Raw genomic sequence first — 24,979 nt, forward strand, 5'->3', positions numbered from 1 at the left:
TAGTGAGAAACAAGGCTAGACTTGTTGCTCAAGGGTATACTCAAGAAGAGGGCATAGACTATGATGAAACATACACTCCCGTAGCTAGGATGGAAGCAATTAGAATGCTATTAGCATTTGCATGTTTTCATGAATTTAAATTATATCAAATGGATGTTAAAAGTGCATTTTTAAATGGTTTTATAAAAGAAGAAATGTATGTGGAACAACCTCCAGGTTTTGAAGATTCAAAATTTCCAGATCATGTTCTTAAATTAACAAAAGCTCTTTATGGTTTAAAACAAGCTCTTAGAGCTTGGTATGAAATATTGTCAAATTTTTTAATTGAAAAAGGATTTTCAAAAGGAAAGGTTGACACTACATTGTTTTTAAAGCATAAAGGTAAAGATTTATTAGTAGTTCAAATTTATGTTGATGATATAATATTTGGTTCTACTAATGATGTTCTTTGCCAAGAATTTTCTAAGCTAATGCAAAGTGAGTTTGAGATGAGCATGATGGGAGAGCTCTCATTTTTCTTGGGACTCCAAATCAAGCAAAGAAAATATGGCATCTTCATTAATCAAGCTAAGTACGTCAAAGATATGCTCAAGAAGTTTGGACTGGAAAATGGGAAACCTCATGAGACTCCAATGAGCTCTTCAACAAAGCTTGACTTAGATGAAGGAGGTAAATGTGTAGATGTTAAATTATATAGGTCAATGATTGGATCTTTGCTTTATCTAACTGTAAGTAGACCGGACATTATGTTTAGTGTTTGCTTATGTGCTAGATTTCAATCATGTCCTAAGGAATCACATTTACTAGCTGTTAAGAGAATCTTTAGATACCATAAGGACAATCCTAGTTTAGGACTTTGGTATCCTAGAGACTCTAGCTTTAGCTTGCATGCCTTTTGTGATGCGGATTATGGAGGATGCAAATTAGATAGGAAAAGCACCTCCGGTACTTGTCAATTCCTTGGAAATATGCTGATTTCTTGGTTTTCAAAGAAGCAAAATTGTGTTGCATTATCTACCACTGAAGCGGAATACATTTCAGCCGGTAGTTGTTGTGCACAAGTTTTATGGATGAAACAACAACTTTTTGATTATGGAATTGAAGTAGGTACCATTCCTATCAAGTGTGACAATACTAGTGCTATTTGTCTCACTAAAAATCCCATCCAACACTCTAGAACTAAGCACATTGAAATAAGACATCACTTCATTAGAGACCATGTCACTAAGGAAGATGTAGTTCTAGAATATGTTGATACTTTGCATCAATTAGCGGATATCTTTACAAAACCCTTAGACAAGGAAAGGTTTTGGACACTTAGAAGAGAATTAGGTTTAACTGACCTATATTCACTTAGTGTTTAAAATAATTTAGCACTTTTAATAAATACTGAAAAATGCTTATAATAATAATTTTTGATTGCATTCTTGCTATTAGTTAGGGGGAGTTTATGATTCTTAGTAAAAATTAATTTTATGTTCAAATAATGTTTAAAGATTAATTTAATTAATTGAACATAATTAATTTTTGATATATGAGTTGCCAACACCACTAGAGCCTATTAATTTAGCATTTTTAAGCGTTTGAAACATATTTTTCTTTTGACATTTTTGTGCTTAATGCACCGATGCACTTAACAATGCATCGATACATCCCTTTGAATGTGCATCAATGCATCCGTATGATGCACCGATGAATGCATTGAATATGCATCGATGCATAAGACCATGCACCGATGCATCCGTCGGGTTTTAGGTTAAAATGCTTCATCTTCTTCATTTTTCTCAAAACCTAAAACACTAAACACACGGCCGTCGATCCTCCGATGGAGTGGACTTGCTTGTCATGTTTTCTTGTTTTTAAAACTTGGATTGATTTTGATTTTTATGCTTTGTTTGGTACTTTGAACTTGATTAGTTGTTGGATGTTTGTTTGAGGATGCTTGAACTTATTATATATATTTGGTTTGACATTTTAACGCTTTCTGTTTATTAATTTTGCATCATTAGAAATTTATGACCAAATTATGCCATTTCACATTTTATTATGAATATTGTTTATGAAACCTAATGGCTAATCTCTCTTTTGATTGTAATCTTAGCAGCTTATAATTATTAAATAAATTGGCTAATGTCTTTCAAAAACCTTGTTTAAATCATTTTATAGAGTCTTTTTGATTTAACAAAAAGGGGGAGAAAATTTAAGATGTGCTATAGTAAGGGGGAGTAAGTTTTTCAAAATCGATTTCAAAAATAATTTCTTAAACAAATCTTAAAATTACTTAAATGTTTTGTTATATCAAAAAGGGGGAGATTGTTGAAAACATTTTTGATATTTCGATATAACAAATTAAGTTAAATGAATTTTAAGATTTTACAAATGATTTTACAAATTTATATTCGATTCAATTAACCGAATATCAAATTATTACTCCAAGTTTTTCAAGATCAATTTTAATCCTTACTAAATGTGTAAAATTGTGATTTGTACTTAAACTATTTTTGAAACAATTTTCACAAAGTATTTTGAACCAAAAACAAGCCTTAAATCAATTATTCAAAGGCATGCACCGATGCATCAGTCCATGCATCGATGCATCGATGAATTAATTGAACATCGAATGCATTCCATGCACCGATGCACTCACCATGCATCGATGCACTCTGAATATTTTCAAAACATCGAATGCATTTGATGCATCGATGCACAGGCCATGCATCGATGCACCAGGCTATTTTTCAAACATCGAATGCATTTTATGCATCGATGCATCCTTAGTGCACCGATGCACTAAGTGTCCCAACGGTCAAAATATTTGAATTTTACATGAATGCACCGATGCATCCTTTATCATGCATCGGTGCAGGAGACGCTCCACCTAGAAAAATTAATTGCTTTCACACTTAAACGGCTATATGATCTTCACTAATCATCCCCAACGTTCAGAAGTGATTCAAGGTGTATTTAAACAAGTTCTGAAGCCCTTGATCAACAAGAAATTATAGAGAAACAAGAGAGAAAGCATCAAACACCAAGTTTGTGCAAATCAAGCCAATTTTCCTTTCAATATTCATTTTGCTTTCAAGAACACCATTTGTGCTCATTTGTAATTATCTTTGAGTGTTCTTTTCTTGTTCTAGAATTGTGCAAACATCTTACCTTGTGAGGTTTTCCTTGTAAGTTTGCAAATTTGTAATCTTCTCTTTGGGAAAAGAGTGTTCTCAAGAATTGGGGTATATTCCTGAGGGTATTGTAAGGTTATCTCTTTGGCCTCAAAAGAAAGAACAAATTAGTGAATTTGTTGGAAAATCCTTAGTGTGGATAGCTAAGGTAGTGGACGTAGACTTTGATTGAGAAAGTCGAACCACTCTAAATCGCTGTGCAAATCTTTTCAATTTTCTGCAAAAGCTTCCATCGAATTTTTAATTGCCAATTCACCCCCCTCTTGGCTAATTCCGTCGATCGATTAACTCAACAAATTTCCAAGCATGTGTGATGTTTACAATTATGTGTATAGATTTGTATATGATTCGGCCATACCTAGGGTTTTAGGATATTAGTTGAATTTGGTTTAATTTAATGTTGTTATTGTTAGAATAACATGAATTTGATGTAAAGAAGTTGAATTCATGCTTGAAATTGAATTAAAATCAAGTCCTAGTCTACTAAGGTATTCTTTCATAAAAAATAAAATAAGGGGAAAATATTGAAAATTTTCCTATGATTTTGAATTATTGGAAGTATTCTATGTGATTTGGAGATCAATTTGGATTAATTTGGAAGCTTGAAATAGAAAAAGGGCTAATTTATAAGTACTAGAAATTGTGGCACATTATAGCATGAATGTGAGATTTAGAGTATTCAATGATAATATTTAGCATTAAGATGATGAAAAATTAAGTCACAAAGTTTGTTGGAACCAAATTGCAAGTTAGGTAAAATTTAAGGGTGGAATTCGAAAAGTCTAAGAAATATAGGGACTTGATTTCAAGTTTTTAAATGTGAAATTGCCATTTGGGTAAAATAATACATTGCTTAAAATTTTATTTATGTGTTCATGTTTTAGTTTAAATGTTGAGTTGGTATCGAATTCCAAGTTTATCAAGTTGGGTGGTTGAAATTGAAAAGTTTAAGAAAGTTTAGGATGAATTTACAAGCTTTTGAATGTTTAAGTGTTAATTTGAATATTTTATTAAGGTGCTGGAAATTTTATGTGATTAATGTGACAAGACCATAATAGTGAAAGGCTATTATGAATTTAATGGGAAGTCAAAGTGAATTCTAGAAAGAATTCATAATTAGTGGTTTGATTGTGCAATTAGTAAAAGTTGAATGGCTGATAATGGAAATATATATTTTTGGAATTTAAGGAAATATTTTGAGTAGTTTAAAATTTTGATGGGAGTAAAATTTAGTTTTATTTCGATTCAAGTATCGATTTTATTTCTATTGAATTTTATATTTATGCTTAGATTATGTTAGTTTAATACTAACATATACCATGAACATTTTATGTTAATATATGACGTCATCATACCTCAATAAATCTAGTGATTCAAGTAACTTGAAAAGAAGGAAAAAGTGCAAAAAATTGAGAAGATTATCGTGGAGGAGATTCGACAGGAAAGCAAAGGTGAGTGCATTTAATTCGTGTTTGTGTTATCGTACAAACATTGGTTTGTGATGAGCTAGTGACGGAGTTACTATGATAAGAAGTGAATCCTAATGTGATGTGAATTGTGATTTTATCCTAAAGGTTCATTTATTAATCTTACAGAACTATGAAATTAAGATAAGGATGCTAATTAAGGAAAGTTGTCTAGAAATTATAATTTGAAAAGTGAGTTTAAAAATTCACCATAAATTATACATAATTGATTAGAAGATTATCTCTATACTGTCAGATTCGTATAGCAGTCTAGCTTTGTGTAAAATAGACGGTGACTGATTTTGAGGTGTACAAAAAATATATGAATTTTTAATCGGTGATAGGTCAGAAAATAGGACATCAGATTCTGCCCGAAAAAGCTTCTGTCAGACAACTTTGAAAATTCACTATGAATTGTAAAAATAGAACTAGATGAAGTACCTTATATGATTAGATTCATATTTGAATTGAGTTTTCATTAGTTCAAATAGAATAATTTTTTAGTATATTAATTAATACAGAATAATATTTGTTTGAAGGTAGAGCAAACTGCTAGAATATAGAATTTTGATAAATTGTATATTGAAAGTAGTAGAAGGCAAATGATTTAAATTTAAAACTTAGTGAGTCTTATATTTTAATTTAAAATTAATAATAATAATAAAGTGTTAAAATGAGTACAATTTGTTTATTTGATTATTATAATCAAGGATGACTTGTGATAAGTTAACCTCATTTTATTTTCCAATATGATTTATAAATTTTCTGTAAAATTTTTCATCAAGTTTTATGAATGATTTTGGTTATGAACTACCCAAGTATGATATTTATGATGATTAATTCTAAATGTTTACAGTTATCAAATGATTTTCAATTATTAGATGATTTACAGTTATCAGATAATTACAAAGATAAGATATTTTACATTTATCATCTACATATTAATAAATGATTCTATGATGATAAATATAATCCCATTGTATGTTGCATTGAGAGTCGTAAGTACATTTGGCATGCCATTAAGTGAGTACTTATCAGTTTCAGTTCAGCTTTGGTATATTCTTGTATCAATGTTCAGTTATCAGTTATCAGTTCAGCTTTGGTACATTAGTGTATCAATGTTTAGCACTGTTGGTGCTCAGGTTATGATTGCACTAAAGTGCATCATACTCAGTTTCAATTATGATTTGGCACCGTGTTGTACCTAGTGCGCACCGGAAACTCACGTACCTTATATTCTCTTATATATACATTAGGTTATAACAGTAAGTGCGAATATTATAACAATACATAAAAGGAAAGAACATAGAATTGAAAAGAAAGTTATGAAATATGTTCGAATGATAAGAACAAAAGCTATTTATGATATTTAATGATGACTTACATGATTTTTGACAAAATCATGAGATGATGATTTTTCAGATTTTTAGAAGGAAAAACGGCTTGACTAGTGTTTTTACTTAAATTACAGTTTGTTTCTAATATTTTATGAAATTTATGGTTTTATATCATTTTAGTAATATTTCTACCTCATTAAGTTTTACTTAGTGTGTGATGATTTTTATGTGTAGGTTCGATAAAGTAGAGGTCGTGAAGTGAGGAGCTTGACAGCATCTTGTGCAAAATCAAACCTACCGACAATATCAGTAAGACATCCTAACTTTGACTTATTAGTGGCATGTACATTATATTGGTTGGGCTGCTTTATCATATTTGTTTTAAAATGGTCTGTAATAGTAATTATGGTTATTTTCTTTAGTTTTGTCTAATTTTAGTATTAATCGTATTTATGAGTGAATAGTATAATATATTTTAAAAGGTTTAAAAAACAAGCGGAATTAGGCAGTTGTATTTGGATATAAACAACACTAAACTGCCTATTTACTGACTGAAATCAGATTAGTTTTCAATGATCAAATCGTAATTTATAAATTTATATGATTAAAGAAAAAGTTTTTAAAGTTAAAGAGGAAATGTTTTAAAAGAAACAAAATTTTAAGCATTTAAGTTCATCAAATGTCAGTTGAGTTGATTTGACATCTGTGGCTCGTATTTCGAGATATATATGGGATATGTGTTAGACAATTCCTTGAATTTTTTGTACACTGCTACAAGGGGAGTTAACCTATCACAACTACCATCCCACACTCTAGATGGAACGGAACAAACATTTCATCCCCAGGCTAGTTAGGTGGAGTCATCATGTGGTTACTTTCATTCACTCATATGCATCCAGCTACTATTTATTCAAGGGGTTTCCAAGTAATGTTGTAGCATAGAGGAGTGCCCCTCTACAGTTATACCTGGGCAGTTATTTACATTTCACCACAATTAACAACATATGGGAGTTTGATTCAAACAATTAAGTTCATTCACATTAAAATATACTAAGGCATTCAGGATTTCTTTCCTAAAAATTTTCAATAATCCTAAGCATAAAGAGCATACAATTTATAACAATTTAAAGCCAAAACAACCAAGTCCTTAAAGTAAATCCTATTAAACTCCAAAGTCATGTACATTTAGTTCATGATAGCCGCAGCCGCAAGGATATATCATCATCGGGCATCCTTAAATTATTCCACTAACTGTCTAAAAATCACAAAAATTATGCTATAACAGAAATTATTAACTATCATGAATGCAAATGCTAACTATGAACACTACCTCCCCCAAACTTGAAGGATGCATTATATGCAATGTTTGAAAACAAAAATAAAAACTAAACTATATGCTAGGATATGTTATTCAAGGTACCTTGGCTATCTAGAGTGGTGGTGTTGTAGTGCTTGCCTTGCGTCTGTGACGTTTCTTTAGTGTAGTAGGGCTCAGTTGTTCAGACTTTGATTTCGACTTAACATGTGGTGTGACATCATCTTCCAACTTAGTAACAGGTGGGAGCTTTGTATGCCCATGATCCTTTTCAAATAACGTATAGTCGATCATTGGGGAGATTATTGCGAAATTTTGGATTGCTAGGATACTTTGATAGTAGGCTTAGCAATAACATGTTAGGGTTCAGGGGGCTACTCAGGTAAATCTGGTGTAGTATCCTCTGCTTTGTAGGCAGGTTCTTGAAAGGTTCCTACAAATAATATCGTGGCATTCTAAAATGGAGGCAGTATGGATTCGAGAAAAGTAGAGAAGTCATCGGTTGTCTAGGAAGCATCTCCTTAAAGTAGAACTCTAAAACTGCATCACGTTGCTTCACGTAAGTAAAGAACGTCCTTTGATCATTTACTCTGAGTGGACTCAACCATAGCAGCAAGTTTTACTGCAACAAAAGATTTTGCATCAGTCTCTATTGATTCGCTTGGCTTATCTTTATCAAATCCCAATAATTTTTGGATTTTCTCCTTAGTCATACTTTACTTCCCTTGGTGTATCTCATCAAACTCATCTTCAAAAATGTCTTTCTTTTGACATAGGGCGATAATAAGATTCGTGAAAACCAAAGGGCTAGCCTTTCGCTTCAAACATGCATGCACCTCCTTGGTATTGATCCATTCAATGTCAATGGTACATCCCATAAGAATAGAATGCAGTAGCAAAATTCGCCGCAACGATACAGTTGTATGATAGGATGTGGGCAAACACTTTGATTTATTGAAGTGATTTCATAGTCTGGCATTTGGAATGAGGTATGTCCTTTCCATCGTATAGCGGCTAGCTTGATTTTCTCACGATGTAATGCCTTGAAAAAAAAGGTCTTGTAAGACCCAAAAGTTGCACTCATTTTTTACCCCGTCCATAAACTTAGTATGTCGATGTACTACATCTTAGAGTTTAAATAAACGATTTATGAAAGAGGGAGTAAATAGAATGGTCTTACCTTAAACATAAATGGAGTGTTGAGATGAATACAATTCTTTCATGGCTGAGACATTGACATCCCTAAGGTGTTGAGAAAATTTATTCTACTTGTGCCTTGTCGCCAGATCCATCACCTTGTGTCCAAAGCCTTCTTCGTACAAAAATATAAAACCTTTCTCGAGAAGTATGTGACAGTACTTCACATGTTGGAATCACTCTTTGGCATCATCATCCTTAAAGGGTTGCGGTTATTGGTTGGCTAAAGATACTATCTTACTCCTTACCGTTGTCAAAAAATTCAAAAAGATCAATGGAAGACAAAGAAAGCTTGGAGTTTTAGCTATGGAGATGGCCAATTGTTAGGGAGAAAAAAAGGGTTAAGAGAAAGGCAAGGAAAACAAAAAGGAAGAAAGAGTAGGGAAAATAAAAATTAAGTGTGGTTTTAAAGTGGGGGAACGTGCAAAAAAGGGGAAAAGTAAGGGTTTTTAATTAATAAAAAGAAAGTATAATAAATAATGGCTGAACAGTTAGGGAGAGAAAATAATAAAGAAAATAAGAGTTGTGGAATTTGAAAATTGAAAAATAAAAAGTTTCCACTTTTTTGTTTGTTTGTTGCCCAAAACCCTATGAAGATAGGGTTTAATGTAATCCCTTTTGTCCAATTACCCAATGCCGCCACTTGTCTAAAAACTAAGTAAAATAATACCTAAAAAGAATCCATGGAAACTGAAAAATTAAATGACAAGATAAAGTAATTAAATAAAATAAAAGGCATGTGTCATTTATGCACACAGTAATAAACAAAAATGTTGTAGCAATTTAAAAAGGATAGAAGACCAAACTCATGCATCCTAAAGGTAGAGTGCAACCTTGTCTCATCGTGAGCTGCTTTCAGTTGCTACTCCCTCCTTTCCTACATATAAACACAACACCCGTTATGCTAGAGCAACCAAACTAATTGTCTCCCACAAAACACAAATAACATACATATATCATAACAAGTATGCATGAACATCAATTGGAATTTGAAACAAGGACAGATGAAAAGGAATGATGCATCACCTCTATGGTATAAAACCGAAAGCTCCGGCTAATATGCTTCACTAATGATGCATCATCTTCAGCAACTGCCAACAATGAGGCACATGAAGTAAGTTCTAGTACATCTTTGTTCATTCCAGGATTACAAATATTTCGAGCTAAAGGTTGCAAAGTGAACTCGAATATATAAATTTATAAGTGAAGTACATATTCAATGATAATCATTGATTATTATAAACCAATAGATTCCCCTAAATCAAATGACTGATACTAATACTCCTCATTACTTATGAGGTTTAACATTTAATACCTGTTAAATTTTATATTAAATAGCTAAATAGGGAAACACAAAAAATAAATTGAGATGAACTATGTTTCCACATGCTAAAGTATCACGTGACACTGATAGATTCTAATTGCTTTTCAGATACAGTTATGAAATGATATGGATAGATCGTCATCAAGTGGGGCATCTTTTTCAAACTCGAACTGTTCCCAGCCAGGGCTTTTTTGTTGGATCCTTTTCAGCTGCATGTAAAATTTAATTCTTACACACAAACCAGAAGGAAACATCTATTTTAGCAAGATAATTGAGGACTTACAGCTACTAGCTTTCATAATTAATAGTACTGTCATATAACATTACTGCAAATGAAATTATAATTTCATAAACCTGGCAACGGGATGGAAAAGATCATACAATAGAGAACAGTCAACCAGGTAAACCATCAAAGCCAAAGTCTGAAACAACCAGATCCCGAATAGTAAGCACAGTAACACTAAAAACACAGTTGGTGCCATCACCCTAGCAAACATTCTAGAATAAACGGGTACAGGAAACATAAGAAATAAGTTTTTGAAAGAAATAAGAGGAGGGGAGAGATGAAATACCTCTTCATCACCATCAAAATCATCTTTATCAGCATCTCACATTAAGTTACTAAAAAATTAATAAGGGAAGCAAAAGATGATCGTTATGTAAATGGTATGAAACAAAACCAGGGGAAGTTACAGTGTTGAAATATGCGAGGGGATTGGGCCATAAATCCTCCTTGATAATCTCCGCTACCTGCAGTTTTATCAAGTGAATGATTAGACTAGCTCTTTACCCAAATATGAAAAAAATGAAGGAAAAACTACATACATGCATCACATGCATATAGAGTTTACCTCATCATGAATCTCATCCATGTCATCTTTCTGCTGAGCATCAGTAAACCAGGTAAAGAACCAACATTCATGTGTATTAATCTTAGTACAATATTATAGATGAGTAGACATGATAAGAGAAGAAACCCTCACCATGCCTTCTTTCCACTTGATTTTGGTGGCAATAATCTTGGTTCCTTCATCAAGGAAGGTAAAGGTCTTTGTAAGTATCTTCAAAGTATGGATTGGAATCGAAGTTCTGAAAAGGCATAATAACATTTGCCAAAAAATTATGATGACTGATTAGACCATGATTAAATGTTTCTTATACCAGACGTTTAATGCAATAAAAAAAATCAAGTGCAACTTCAGTTTCTTATAGAATTAATATAAGAAAAGGAAAATAAATAAACTTACAAACGTAATGGAGTAGCCAGATTTCAGATCTTTAAAATCCTCCACTTCGAGTGAGCTTATATACTTGAATATCTATCAAGAAACAAAAGGTTGAAAATAAGAAGAATGAATAAATAAGAAAACAATTAACTAGAATATATCAGGCAAATCCAGAACACCTCTTAATAAATGAATAAATAAATAAATGGAACCAAAAATAAATTTTGCAAAGTAATATAACTATATAAGTGCAGAACCAGTTTCAGTTTTGGAAAGAAGTGATATTAAACCTTCTGATCCTCTTCATTCAAAAGTTCACCAAGAGTAGGATGACTCAAGAACTGTACATAAAGAACACAAGTCAACAAAAACCCTTCTCCTCAACATGGAGACAACTTTAAAGAAAATATATATAAATTTATAGGAAAGATTAGAACCGCTTACAGCCGTTAACCAGAAATCAGAAATTGACTTAATCTTCTCATTCCGCTTATCATAAATCGGCTTACGTATTTCATTGTACTTCTGCTCCACTTCTAAAACTTTCTCACTCGCTTCCTCATTGATCTACAAAAATAAAAAAAAGAAACAACAAAAGTTTAAAAATAGAAACACCATGTATAACCATTTACCACCTATAAATAAACTCAAAGAAAACATATCCAACTTAAATCACCTCTGTATTAAGACATAAGATCCTAAAGTAACCACCTACAACAATGTGTTGAACGACTCTTTACAATATGTGGAAGAGAACAATTAAGAGACTAAATCTTTTTACAATGATGCGATGCAGAACATAAAAATGACTACGAAAGCTGATCAGTACAGAAAGTAACAATCCAATTTTACCACATAACCCCCCCGGGGTGTGGCAATAAGACACAAACGTAAAGGAACTCCCCCCCGGCAAGTAATAAGACACAAAATTAAAGGAACTCCCCCACCTTATCTAAGTGAGGGAGACACTTAACACATGGAAGAGAATAATCAAGGGAATCGAGTTTCCTAAAAAATGCAGAACATAAAAACGACATAGGAAGACCGGATATAGAAATTAACAATCCCATTAACGCCTTCTCCGTAATAAGACATGATACCCAAAAGTGACCTCTCAAAATTCGTGTTTAAGACATCAAGTGGACACTTAAACTCGTAGAAGGAAACAATTAAGCTCGTCCATATAATTCAGACATATCCAACATACAAAGTTGATCAGGTACGGTAATTACTAATCAAAGAAAAAAAATTATAAACATTAATTTCATTGACAAAATTGTTATTACAGAAAATTCAATACTCACACACTTAAAATTATCCCAGATAAACACGAGAAAATCCAAAATTTCCCTGCAGCATTCCTCAAAATTTCTCATAAACCATATACAAAGAGCGAAAAAACATGAACATATATATAACTGAAAATGAAATGAGAATTAGAAAATTGGACCTTCTCGAGCTCGTCTTGGATATCTTGAAGCTTCTCGATGGAAAAATGAAGTCTTCGTTGATTTGTTCAGATTTATCTTCTTCTCCCTTCTCTGCTAGTTTCATATTCTTTCCTTTGTCTGCCACCATTTTGTTTTCTTTCTTACAACCAAACGATGAAAAATCAAAACCCTAACCTAAATAATTGCCTATTTCTCTCTGTTTTTCTAAAACCCTAATATTATTTCCCTCTCCTTGGATAGTTACGAGGGAGAAAGATGCTTTGTTTAGGGGTTTATGTTTAACTTCGACAGGAATAAAAATATGTGAAGTGGGAAAACTGAAAAAGGGTTAAAGGGCGATGGGATTTAAAACTGTAAATTTGTGGCGTTTGTATGGCATTTTTTTTTATAAAAACGCAACTAAAATAAGAGTCTTTAGCGGCGTTTGTATAAAAGCGCCACTAAAGTACGAGTCTTTAGCGGCATTTGTATAAAAATGACAGTAAAGTATGAGTCTTTAGCGGCATTTGTATAAAAACACCACTAAAACATGAGTTTTTAGTGACATTTGTATAAAAACGCCACTACTGTATGAGTCTATAGCGGCGTTTGTAAACACAAACGCCACTAAAGTACGAGTATATAACGGCGTTTGTATCAAAACGCCACTAAAATACGTGTCTATAGCGGCGTTTTTATAAAAACGCCACTAAAGTACTACTCTGTCACGGCGTTTGATGAAAAAATGCCACTATGTGTGCACATATTGCAGCGTTTGTACAAAAACGCCGCTAAAGTACTACTCTGTCGCAACGTTTTGTATAAAAACGCCGCTAAAGTTACCATTTTATGGCGTTTGGAATGTAAACGCTGCTATATGTTTAAAGTTAGTGGCGTTTACTCTTAAAACGCCACTAAAAACACCGCTGTAGAACAATTTTGCTGTAGTGGGATCTCCTTGATAGCCTCCAAACTATCCAACTCCACAAGAACTTGGCCTGGCCATCACCCAACTCCTTGACACACGGCATCCCCAAGGACACCCTCTATATCTCAGTTTCCAGTAATGAGCATATACCTATATATTTGGTGAAATCCATCCTCTATTCTCTACCATAATTTTGAATAACTCCTCCACATGGAGCATGACTCGATTTTATATTCCCAACTTCGTCCAGATTTACCTTCAGCCAACCACAAGGGGGAGGCTACCATAATTTTTCCCCAGGATTCGAATGTACCTACAACTAATAGTATAATCTATTTAGAATAGTTAGAAGTAAACTACATAAATGGTCACTGAAATATAAGTAAGCTTGTTTTTTTAGCATTGAAGTTTTAAAGGGATTACTTGGGTTATATAAGAGTCCAGAGTGGTAATCAGAATCTTCAAAACCGCCTCCATTTATATATACAAATATAAAAATCCAGATACATTCGTTGCTTTCTTCACATGTCAATGAAATAATTCATTGATTCCTTAAAAGTGGCAAGCTTAATATTGGGAATAGATAGTGGAGGGTCTTACTCTGTTCATCTTTGTTTTGCCAAAGAAAGAATTATGCGACAATGAAGGGGAAAAGAGTTGAACAAAATAAGGGGTGTTTTGCTAGATTTTGATGAGGGGTGGAATGCCAAGGAAATCAGGATAATGCAGTTTTCAAAAACTGGGTAAAGTGTAGTGTGTAGGGGTTGATGAGCTCAACAGTGGGTTCGAGTCAAAGTGTGAGGCATAACTTGACCAGGTCGAGTGCATAGGCACTGATAAAGCATTTTGGTGGTACTGGAGGTAAGCAGACGGCTGCTTATAGGGGCTTGGGTGAACCTAGGCTATACACCATTTATGTAATCCACCATCACAAGAAGCTTTATAATATTCTAAGCATATACAAATCTTAGATTCATTGTTCACTTAAAAAATTTACATCATCATTCTTCACTTGGAACCCACAACATATATAAATCCAAAAAAAAATCATCTTATTTCTTATTCTTTTCATTTTTCTTAATTTCTTCAATTGTCCCATCATGACAACTCTTGCACGAGACATTATGGGAAGATTCACCCAAATAAAAAAAAAAACGAAAATGTGTAGACATCTTCTTTCTATGATTTTGGCAGTCAAAGAATCTCCTCCTATAGTTGTTGTTTGTCCAAGCAATGGCCAACTTAATTGAATGTCAACCAGTGGCGGATGTATGTGGCTCCTTAGAGGAGCCACTACACGCCCATTATTTTAAGAAAATGTTAAAGTTTAATTTGTTAACGAGAATATAAAAAATAATAATATATACATACCTAAATTTTTTAGTATAAAGTATACAAGATTTTGGACTCTCATTTTAAATTTCTAGATTCGTCACTGATGTCAACAGTTACAAAGTGATATGTTGAGTCAATCTTTCATATTCTAATCCACTTGAAATTTCATTTTTTTCATGAAAACTTGTTCTTAAAAAAGATTTATGTTTGAAATTAGAGTTTACTTAGGGATTAGGGCTCCTTTTTAAGGAGGATTTTTTATTGGAGTCAAAAGTTGGCGACGATTATTAACAATCGAGTAATCTATTTGTTATAAAACGATAACGTGAGTGACCTTTCGTTATTTAAAAAAATTAACTATATATATTTAGATATTAATTGAATCAAAACTTAGACGTAGTAAATAAAGTAAAATAAAACAAAATCATTTGGAACAATGGACGAATAGTACAAAGGATATTACTGCCTTTGCTTTTGTTGATTCCCTTCATCTTTCACCAAAACAACGTGGGGCTCCGAAAGAGTGAAATTTTCCCAAATTTTGGCAATACAAAGAAGAAAAGAAAAGAAAAATAGATGGATTTGTAAAAGGCATAGCTTAATTTAGGGCTTAACAAGTGGTGTGGCTCATAATTTCATCACTAAAGCCCCCCGTGAGAGATATACCCAAAGGAATCTTGTCACACCCCAAAACTTGATTTTTAGGACAAAAGTGCAAGTTCTAAAATTTTTGGTCAAGTTTTGGACCAGTCACATAAATCTCTCATAACTCAGACACCTAAAATAAAATAAGGTGTACTTGTTGGGGATTGAACCCCTAACCCCTAGAGTAGTCAACCATGCCCCTAACAACTGGGCTAGGTTATTGTTATAAAATTAAATAATTAAAATTTTATTTCATATTATATTTTGGGTGTTAACCCATTTGGTGAAAACACCCCCCATTTCGTAAATCAAAACCCCCACAAACCCATTTTTCTCCAACTCGAACCACCCATTTCTCGTTTCCCTCTAGCCAACTGCCTTCGATCAGCTGTTGTATACACCGCCATTACCACTGAGTTTAGTAGCGACTAGCGATCCAACCCCAACCCTCCGATCACCCGATCCGACCACCATTAGGTGTTATATCGTGAAAATCCGTCGGCTCATCCTCCTCGTTTCGATGCTACCGTCCGTCGGTGGGTGTCACCACCGACCCCAACTGAAGCGCCACCTCTGTCCAATTGCAACCCAGCCGGTCACTCGCCGTGTAGACATAGCATTCACCGGGAACGAACAGTTGAAGCCTTGCCACAAAAATCTATTTTTCTCCCCTCGGTTTTTTATTTTTTTCGACCCCTCCAGCCATCGATGAACCTCACGCCAACCGCCATTGTACTCCCCAAGAGGTTCTGACCAGAACCCAACCAAAACCATCGCCCGACGTTGCGTCATTTTGGTCGATGGCCATGGGTAAGCTCCTGATCTCGTTTATCTGGTGGATTGTTATGATTTTGGCTGATTTTTGAGTTGATAATGTTGTATAACTGGATGTGGAAAACTCAACTGACCGAAACAACCCCCATAGCCGCTGCACGCGCCGCTATGCGTCGCATGTGCACGTGAGACTCATCCCCCATCTCTGGTTTCTTTTAGAAACTGTCTAGGTGGATCAAACCGGCTCAACCTGGTCTGAACTGGGTCAACCCGGACTAAGTCAACTTATTGGCTTTGACCCGTTGACTTTGACCAAAAAGTTAATTTTTTTGAAAAGACATATTTTATGTTTTCAGACGTCCTGAGTCCGAATCCGAAGTAAGTTTCGCCAAATTCGAACTTGGTATGCTATTTTCAACATTTAACCTTCCTCTTCGATCCTTTTCTGCAATTAAGCCCCACTTCTGATGTAATTTCTGTTTATATGCATCTGATATATTATTAGAAGTTGGATTCAAGATCGAGAGTTATCGAATGGAGTTTAAATGTTTGGTAAGTGGAGCACGAAAATCGAGGTAATAATCTATTGCCTTTTGTATGATATATGATACACATTGATAGTTGGTAAATGCATGAATGAGTTCAATTGATCTTATGGGTATCGTTGATTAAGGTGAACCCAATATGATTACGATAAGAAGCTAGTAAACCGTATAAGACTCGAATGACTCAGGTAAGAAATTAGAAGATATATAAGAAATAAATTCAAGTTCAATGATTAATTAGTAAATCAACTGAATTCAAGATCCTTAAACTTTGATTATTTTTGTTAAAGGTTAAATGTCGGATAGACATGCATAAGAAATTACAAAAATACCCTTAAGTTGTAAAAATGGTACGTATTGACCCTGATAGTGGAATTACCACGAGAATCTGTATTTTGACCCGTTAAAATTAATGACACACTTGTTAATTCCTAATTCATTTGGAAAATATCTTATAATCAGTTTTTAACCTCAGAAAAAAGCACAATACCTATAAATTTTGATTCTTGAATAAACACTTGAAGCCTAATTTATCGGAAGTATTGCCACTAACAGAATTGAATAGAGTGACGATAATACCCTTAGGGTTCGTTTGGTTCACGAAATGTAAGATTACCAGTGGGAATGCAAGATTACCAAGGAATAGGATTACTGGGAATGTTGTATTTTGTGTTTGGTTGGTTTAACATGAATGTAAGATTACTGTGTTTGGTTAAAGGAATAAAAGATTATTGGAATGTATATTTGACCAAATTATCCTTATTATATATTTGTTTTTTTAACAAGTTGGAAAATTTTTATATATTTTCTTTAAAAATTTAAATTCATAAAATTTATATAATATTTTTACAAAATTAAAAATATAAAAAGCTTTAATGAAAGGGTAAAATTTTATTTTAACTCTTGAACTTCATATAAAATTTTAATTATAGACTTATTTTGTAAATCTAAAATAGTTTAAGGATAAATTTGTAATTTAACCTTCGTAGAATTTTTATTATTCAATGACAGAAGAATGATATTTTTGAAAAAAAAATTAAGGGTAATTTAGTCCAAAATGCCGGTAATCCAACAATACCTAAGGAAAGGGAGGTAATGACATTCTCGGTAATATACCCCAAAAAATCCACTATTGGTAATCTTACATTACCAGGAATGAGATTCCCGAGCTAACCAAACAGGGGAATGTGGATTCCATTCCCATGGGAATCCCACATTCTCCCATCCAAACTCCCCCTTAAAGTGTAAAAAGGACTATGGATATCTATGATAATGGAGACGACCTGAGAACTCATATTTTGATCCACTTGAACCTTGGATTCACCGATTAAATTCCCGATCTATTTGAAAAACCTCAACAATAAGTTTCTACATTTGAATTTCTTAATATGATGATCTCCTTGTTTTTGAATGACCATTTGAACACTAGATTAATGGAAGTGCGACACGTCATTGAAATATTTAAATGATGGATTATCCTCAAGTTTTGAAATGACTAAAATAGTGAAGTACTAAGGTCCGAATGATTGACAAGTATCGTAGTGTTGGGATCTGTAGTTCAATTAGACTCGAAATCCTGATAATTTAATATATAATCTTGAATACCACAAATCATTGATTTACCCTTATTGAGTTAAATTACTGAGAATTCTCTAAGAATCAAAATGTATGAAATACCCCTGTTTGTTTGAATAATGGAATCACTCCTGTCATACTTGAAATCTTAATTAACTTTGATGCAAAAGATTTTGAATACCTTCCTGATTACCAAGTACCTCTGAAGAATAATTGGAACCGCTAGTGTGTTCACGATTTTATGAAATTATGGATTTACTGATGTTTTGATTTACTTTTAAATGAACTATGGCTACATGATATTTGTTCTATGATTACCTATTTCCACTGGAAATTATAATCGTTCCTGATTTATAGATCATGAGATCTACAAGTTACTACTTGAATTGTTTTATTGGGATATTATCTGGGTAGGCTGTAGTATGGAGGTTAAGCTCAGTCAAACTGGTAATACCTTTTATAGTTTCAGACCGATCGAGCTGGTAATTCCTTACGGGCCTAAGGTGACCTTTGGGTAGGCTTCGAGGCCCCGAGAAACTTTCTTGGATAGACTCCCAGGCCCCAATGCACTCATTGGGTAAATCATGGGATTGCATATGTTTCATCTGAACTGAAATCTTCATGTCTTTGACTCGAAGAAATATCAGTGAAACCTCATCTCATCCCGAAAATCGATAGACATCTGAATCAATAAGGAAAATTTATGCTAGCCTATTATCTGCATGTCCTTCAACATCACTTAGTAGTTCTGTATTACTGAGCTTCCCAAAGCTCACTCTTTACTCACCATTTTAGGTTAAAAGAATCAAACTAGTGCAGCTATCAACATCAGTAAAGGAGTTCCATCCGAGTGTGATTAGAGGGAATGTGGGTTGTACTCTATTTTTATATCCGAGTCTGAAACCTGTTTTATTACTGGATAGTGTTGAATTTTACTTTTAATATATAAATAATTTTATGAAATTGCATTTTATTTATAAATTGGTATATGATGTTTACACGTTAAACAAAATTTTAAATTTTTTCCTGGATTTTTACTGTGGATCGCTCCAGTGGCCCCAATGTGACACCTCATATCGGATCGAGTCACTTGCATCGGTCTGAGGGTGTAACAAATCTCACATTGTGCAAATAAAGAATGGAAGAAAGAAAGAAAGGTGGTGGGAAATCAACAATGTGTCGGTCAATCAATTTCTTTTCCACTTAAAACCCATCACCCCTTCTACTACTATTCATGGTATATAAAAGTTTGGTTAATGAAGCGATTTATCTTTGTTCATTTATATTTTCTTAAGTCATGAGTTCTAGACCCATAATACCTTTTTTTTTTCTTAGAGTTCTTTTTCCTCTTTCTTCTAAATAGGATTAAGATTATATTTAATTTTTTTAAAAAAAATTGATTTACAAGTCGAACTAGTTTTAGATGATTAAATTTGCTTATCATTTTAAGTTCAAATCAATTTTAAATTTGAGTCATTTTGAATTTAGAATAGAGCATTTCATTTTGGATTTGGTTCCTTTAAATGTGACAATTGAATTTCATCATGGCAAACCATTTTAAATTTGTTATTCGAATTTAATTTGAGTTCATATTTAAGTTAGTTTTATTTAGATCAAATGAATTCAAAGTATTAATCTATTATAGTTAAATTTGACTAAGTCGAATTTAAATTTATATTAATGGAACTAAAATTGAGAAAATTGATGTACTTTTAGTTTCATTTAAAAGATACTCTCCATCTATATATATTACACAAATCAAACGACTTTAATGGTTAAAAAAATAATTGTTATCTCTCGAGGTCTTGAGTTCGAGCACAACATCTATAGGAATATTTGAGCAATCATTGTCAAATAATTGAAAGACTTTCAAGCAATATAATATCGTAATCACTCTAAATTAATATATATTATAATTTTTTGGGTGTTTTGTTTGACTCATTCTCTTACACAACCTTTATTTTTATTTATTTGCATCTTAGCTGCCATTGCATAAACCTTACAAAATCACATTACATATAGGAAATTTTTTCATTAGAAGAAAAAAAAATAAAAACTTTAATCAAAATCATAGACTATAAAGACCAGAAGCACATGAGTTTATTGGTAACATGAGACCCGTATTTATAATGATATGAATATGCTTAGAAACTAAAAGCTATGTATGTAACAAAATTCATCGCTATTACTTTACAAGTAACTTAGCAAACATTGAGGCCAAACCCCACGAACCCATTGCCTCCATCGAAGGAAATTTGGATCCCCTCTTGCTGGATGTTCCCTATTATTGAAAGCCCATAACTTGAGGGAGCAAAAGCAAAGCAGAAAGTTCCCACATCATCAACCAGATTAAGAAAGTTCCTTACTGGTAGGGTCATGATCGGTCCACCTGAGAAATAGAATGATATAGTCAGAACCCGAACCGAGATAAAACCCGATAACATGTACCAAAGATGGACAATCCTGAGGCACGAGGAAGGTTAGTTGTTTGCATGATAAAAGTGTCGCGAAAGGCATTGTAAGCTGAGGTTGGGAACCTTGTCACGGCAGTATCCGTGTCCATAACAACTCCTCCATACCCTAGTTCGGTGAGTCGGAAAATGTCTTCGGATATGGGCACCGAAATAACTCCTACTCCGAGACCTGAAAGTCCAACATAGTAAAAACTCGGGGCTCTTGGATTACGTAGCAAAGGGACCCATGAAGCCCCGACGGGCATTGCTCCACGATCGAATACCAATGACCCGGATGCATCGGTGCCCCGACTAACTAAACAGTAGCTAAATGCACCACCTGTTTGACCACCCAATTGACCCACAAGTGACATGGATCCACCTCCAAGGCCCAGCAACCCAGCTGCCCCGATGAACATGCCCCTGTTAATATGCCCGCATCCGATAGCCACGTTTTTAACGACGGTTCGACCAAAAGTGAGCGTTTCGAGTGCCAGGGTCCCTTTCGCATAAGATCCATCACCATACGAAACTTTGTACCGGCAGGACCGACCCGCATTGCAACCCGAATTCTCGATCCGATCACAAACTGAAGATCTACACGTTACGCCGGTGAAAGAAGCAGAATCAGCCGGGTTGAAAACCGGGTCGGATTGTCGATAGCATTGGTTACAAGGCTGACACTGGACCCAAACAATATCACTGCCCAAATCAACAACCATATACTGATTCCTCGGAGGGCTACCAACGCCTATCCTCAAGAAATACTCTCCACTTCCTAGCGCCGTTCCTGAAACGACGTCCGACCCAAAATGTCCACCTCGTAAGAAGCGTCACCGTCGTGGGTTCTGCCTCCGGGAAGACGGCGGAGGAGGCTTGCCTCCCTTTTCACGTCCCTTTCCATACGAGCTAGAAAACGGCGGCGATGGTCGTGCAAAGTAGAGGCAGCTTTGAAAGATAACTTGTCTCGATGGAAGAGTTTCAGTTTCGAAGTCCCTCGACGATCAGTTTCGGTAACGTTGGAGAGTTGATGAAATTGAGATGGTTTGAGAGGCTTAAACATCTCCGTGTCTAAGAGTTTGTTTGACGTTCAAGAGTTGAAAGTGAGGGTACGAGGCAGTGGCGATGCCGATGCTAAATAGAGATAATTGCAGTATGGTCACCAGGATTGTTGACATTGCTGCTGGTGAAGCTAATGGCATGGTCCTTGAGGATGGTAATAGAAAGGGAGGGATTTATTTGAGGCGGGTTTAGGCCTAGAAGAAGAAGAAGGACATGTGGGGTTTGGAAATTGATGTCGAAGGACTAAAGATGTTTCTGTTTTGGTTTTTGGACTGATCAAGAGTTTCGGAAAATTGTACATTGTTTTTCAACTTTCTCTCCTAATAGTTGTGTTTGTAAAGATGTATACATATATTATCAACTAATTAAAAAGTTTTAAATAAATATCATCTTATAAATATTCTAGACTAACCAAAATAATAATAATAATAATAATAATAATAATAATAATAATAATAATAATAATAATAATAATAATAATAATAATAATAATAATAATAATAAGATTTAGTCAGAAAAAATATTACTTTCTTAGTTAGCTTAAGCCCACGAGAATGAGAAATGAATGTGCTTAGCGGACATGGAATCCCTTTTTGCAATTTAATTTGTGGGTCTGCTTCCTTTGTGAAGAAGACCTTGCGTATCTGATTAGCTCCTTGAAGGAAGCGCAAAAGTGTGAATATACCTTTTGTACATAGTATGGTTCGTCCACTCGACTCAATATTATAAGTTTAAGAAGCGAATTAATATATCTAAAAATTTAAAATTGGCAAAATTACATTTTACATCTCAAATTTATCATTTTTTTACTTCATTCATTAATTTTTTAGGTAAAGAACTCCACCAACTATATGATGTTACTTTATCGAATCCCCTAACTATTTAAAGTTATAAAATAGTCCCACGATTATATGGTATTACTTTATCGAATCCTTTAACTATTAAAAGTTATAAAATAGTCTCCCGACTATAAGATTTTGCTTTATTGAGTCCCTTGACTATTCATATGTTCTAAACTCGTCCTTCTTCATTAAAAAGTGATGACAATCTAAGTTGGGTGTTAATCTGTTAACTAAGATATGATAGTCATTTGAGATTTTAGGATCAAATTTCATCATTTTACAGTCAGTAGGTTAACGTCCAGATTAGGCCACCATCAATTTTTTAATAGAAGATTATGAGTTAGAAACATATGAATAGTCGAGTGACCATTTTGTAACTTTTAATAGTAAAAAAGACTCAATAAAGTATTATACTATAGTCAAGGACCATGTCATAACTTTTAATAGTTGAAGACTCAACAAAGCAGCGCACTATAGTCGGAGGACCATTTATGTACTTTATCCTATTGTTTATTATATTTTTGTATCAAACTTTTATTTTTTTAATGGACTCAAATATTTAGGAAATTACTTTGTTAAAATATTTATTACATTTTCTTTAACTTTTACCCTATTGTTTATTATATTTTAATAAGATTGTATAGTCAACGACAATTTAACAACTTGTTATTATTCTATCATTTTCAAATTAATTTATTAAAAATAAAAATATAATAAAATTTTAAATAAAATTAATAAATTTGAAGAATAAAATATTTATTCTGAGATTTTCATATTATCACACTTTATATGGATTTGAATCTTAAAATTTTCTTTAAAAATATATATTTATGTTTAGACAAAATAATAATAATTGTTCTAATAATCGATGAGATAATTATTAACTACAAGGAAAGCAAAAGATATTGGTTGTGTGTGTAATGTATTATGCTACGGTACATAAAAATGTGTGCAAGTATACACAATCAAACATGTAATATAAAAGTGAGTGAGTATTGTCTCCACAGGAATTGGTGGGACTTAGAGTAAATAAGTAATGGTATGGACAAGTGATTAAGAATGTTGTGGCAAAATGGTATGCATAAGAGTGTGAGTGTGAAAATGTTGTGCCAACCAGTAAAAGAATGTTATGGAAAATAAAGGAAGAACGTTATAACAAAATAAAATTGAACACCGAAGAATGAAATAAGACTTGACAACCTCACACAATTATGCCTCTATAAGGATAAATAGGTGGGTTTGCTATGACAATTAATATTATGTGTCTAGAATGGTCTATGCGTTCTATGAGTATGCTGCTCGATAGGGTTTGCACTAATGCTCCTAGGCTATCTCTACTAAGGAAACTGATAGAGAAAATGCTACGACAATGCCTCTCAGTGTAAATTGTAGCGCATTCCTATCAATTATGTTCTACCCATTTTAGTCGATGAAACCATCTCCTTATCTCTAAGGTGGATTAGAACCTCACCATCTCGATTTAGTTCCTTTGTTCATGTCGATCTAGCCTAACTCTCTCGATATTAAGCATCTATACTTAGAAAATGGCTAACTCTAGCTCTTACAAGTCTAAGCAATTAAATAAATAAACAATGAGCCAAACAAACATTTAAACATAAAAATATTCACCCATCCATTAAACACAAAATAAAAATCATCCAAGTAAACCCGCGCCAAGTAAGTTAGTTCATGTTGGCCTAAGTTCAACCATCATCATCATTTAGTACAAAACCACTTAAAATAAGAAGACTCCCAACGTGAGTTGATTCCGTGACTTTTCTACCACCTTGAACAACCTTAACAAACTAGCCTCTCTCTCAAGGGCATAGCTTGTTATCCCCTTGAAGCTTGGTTATGGAGGTCACCACAAAAGAAGGAAGAAAAAATAGAAGTTTTGTATAACTACCTTTTCTTCTCTCCCTTATCTCATATTTCCAAAAGCTTCATTCATTTAAGGTGTCCTTAACTATTTATACTAAGGGAATTTACTAGGGTTTTGTGCCAAAATTCCTTTTATACTCTAGGTGTCATCCCTTTCATGTGAAGGGTATGCTAGGCTGGCATGTGGTCTCAAAAAGGACAGCTTGGCATGACATTCACGTGCAAACATAGACAACTGACAGCTCTCATAAAAATATCTTCGTTCTTTTTGTCATTTTCTACCTAGAAATATCATCCAGAATGCTATAGCATTTCATCGAGTCTCCTAATCCAGAATGCTATGGAAAATAAATGTTTTTCCTTTAGCTCTCTTCACCTGCACATCATCACAAGAGCACAACCTTTCCTGACAAGCAACACCAGTTTTCAAAATAAACAAAACAATACCATTATATGCAACTA

The 24,979-nt window shown here is 33.6% G+C and overlaps 2 pseudogenes; both read right to left on the bottom strand.

The window, feature by feature from the left end:
• Positions 1-10,214: 10,214 nt before the first annotated feature.
• On the bottom strand, positions 10,215-12,745 carry LOC120131955 (annotated as a pseudogene).
• Positions 12,746-20,423: 7,678 nt separating this feature from the next.
• LOC120131752 lies at positions 20,424-21,930 on the bottom strand (annotated as a pseudogene).
• Positions 21,931-24,979: the final 3,049 nt, after the last annotated feature.

The sequence above is a fragment of the Hibiscus syriacus genome, unplaced genomic scaffold (genome assembly GCF_006381635.1).
Source record: "Hibiscus syriacus cultivar Baekdansim isolate YM2019G1 unplaced genomic scaffold, ASM638163v2 tig00001713_pilon, whole genome shotgun sequence".
NCBI lineage: Eukaryota > Viridiplantae > Streptophyta > Magnoliopsida > Malvales > Malvaceae > Hibiscus > Hibiscus syriacus.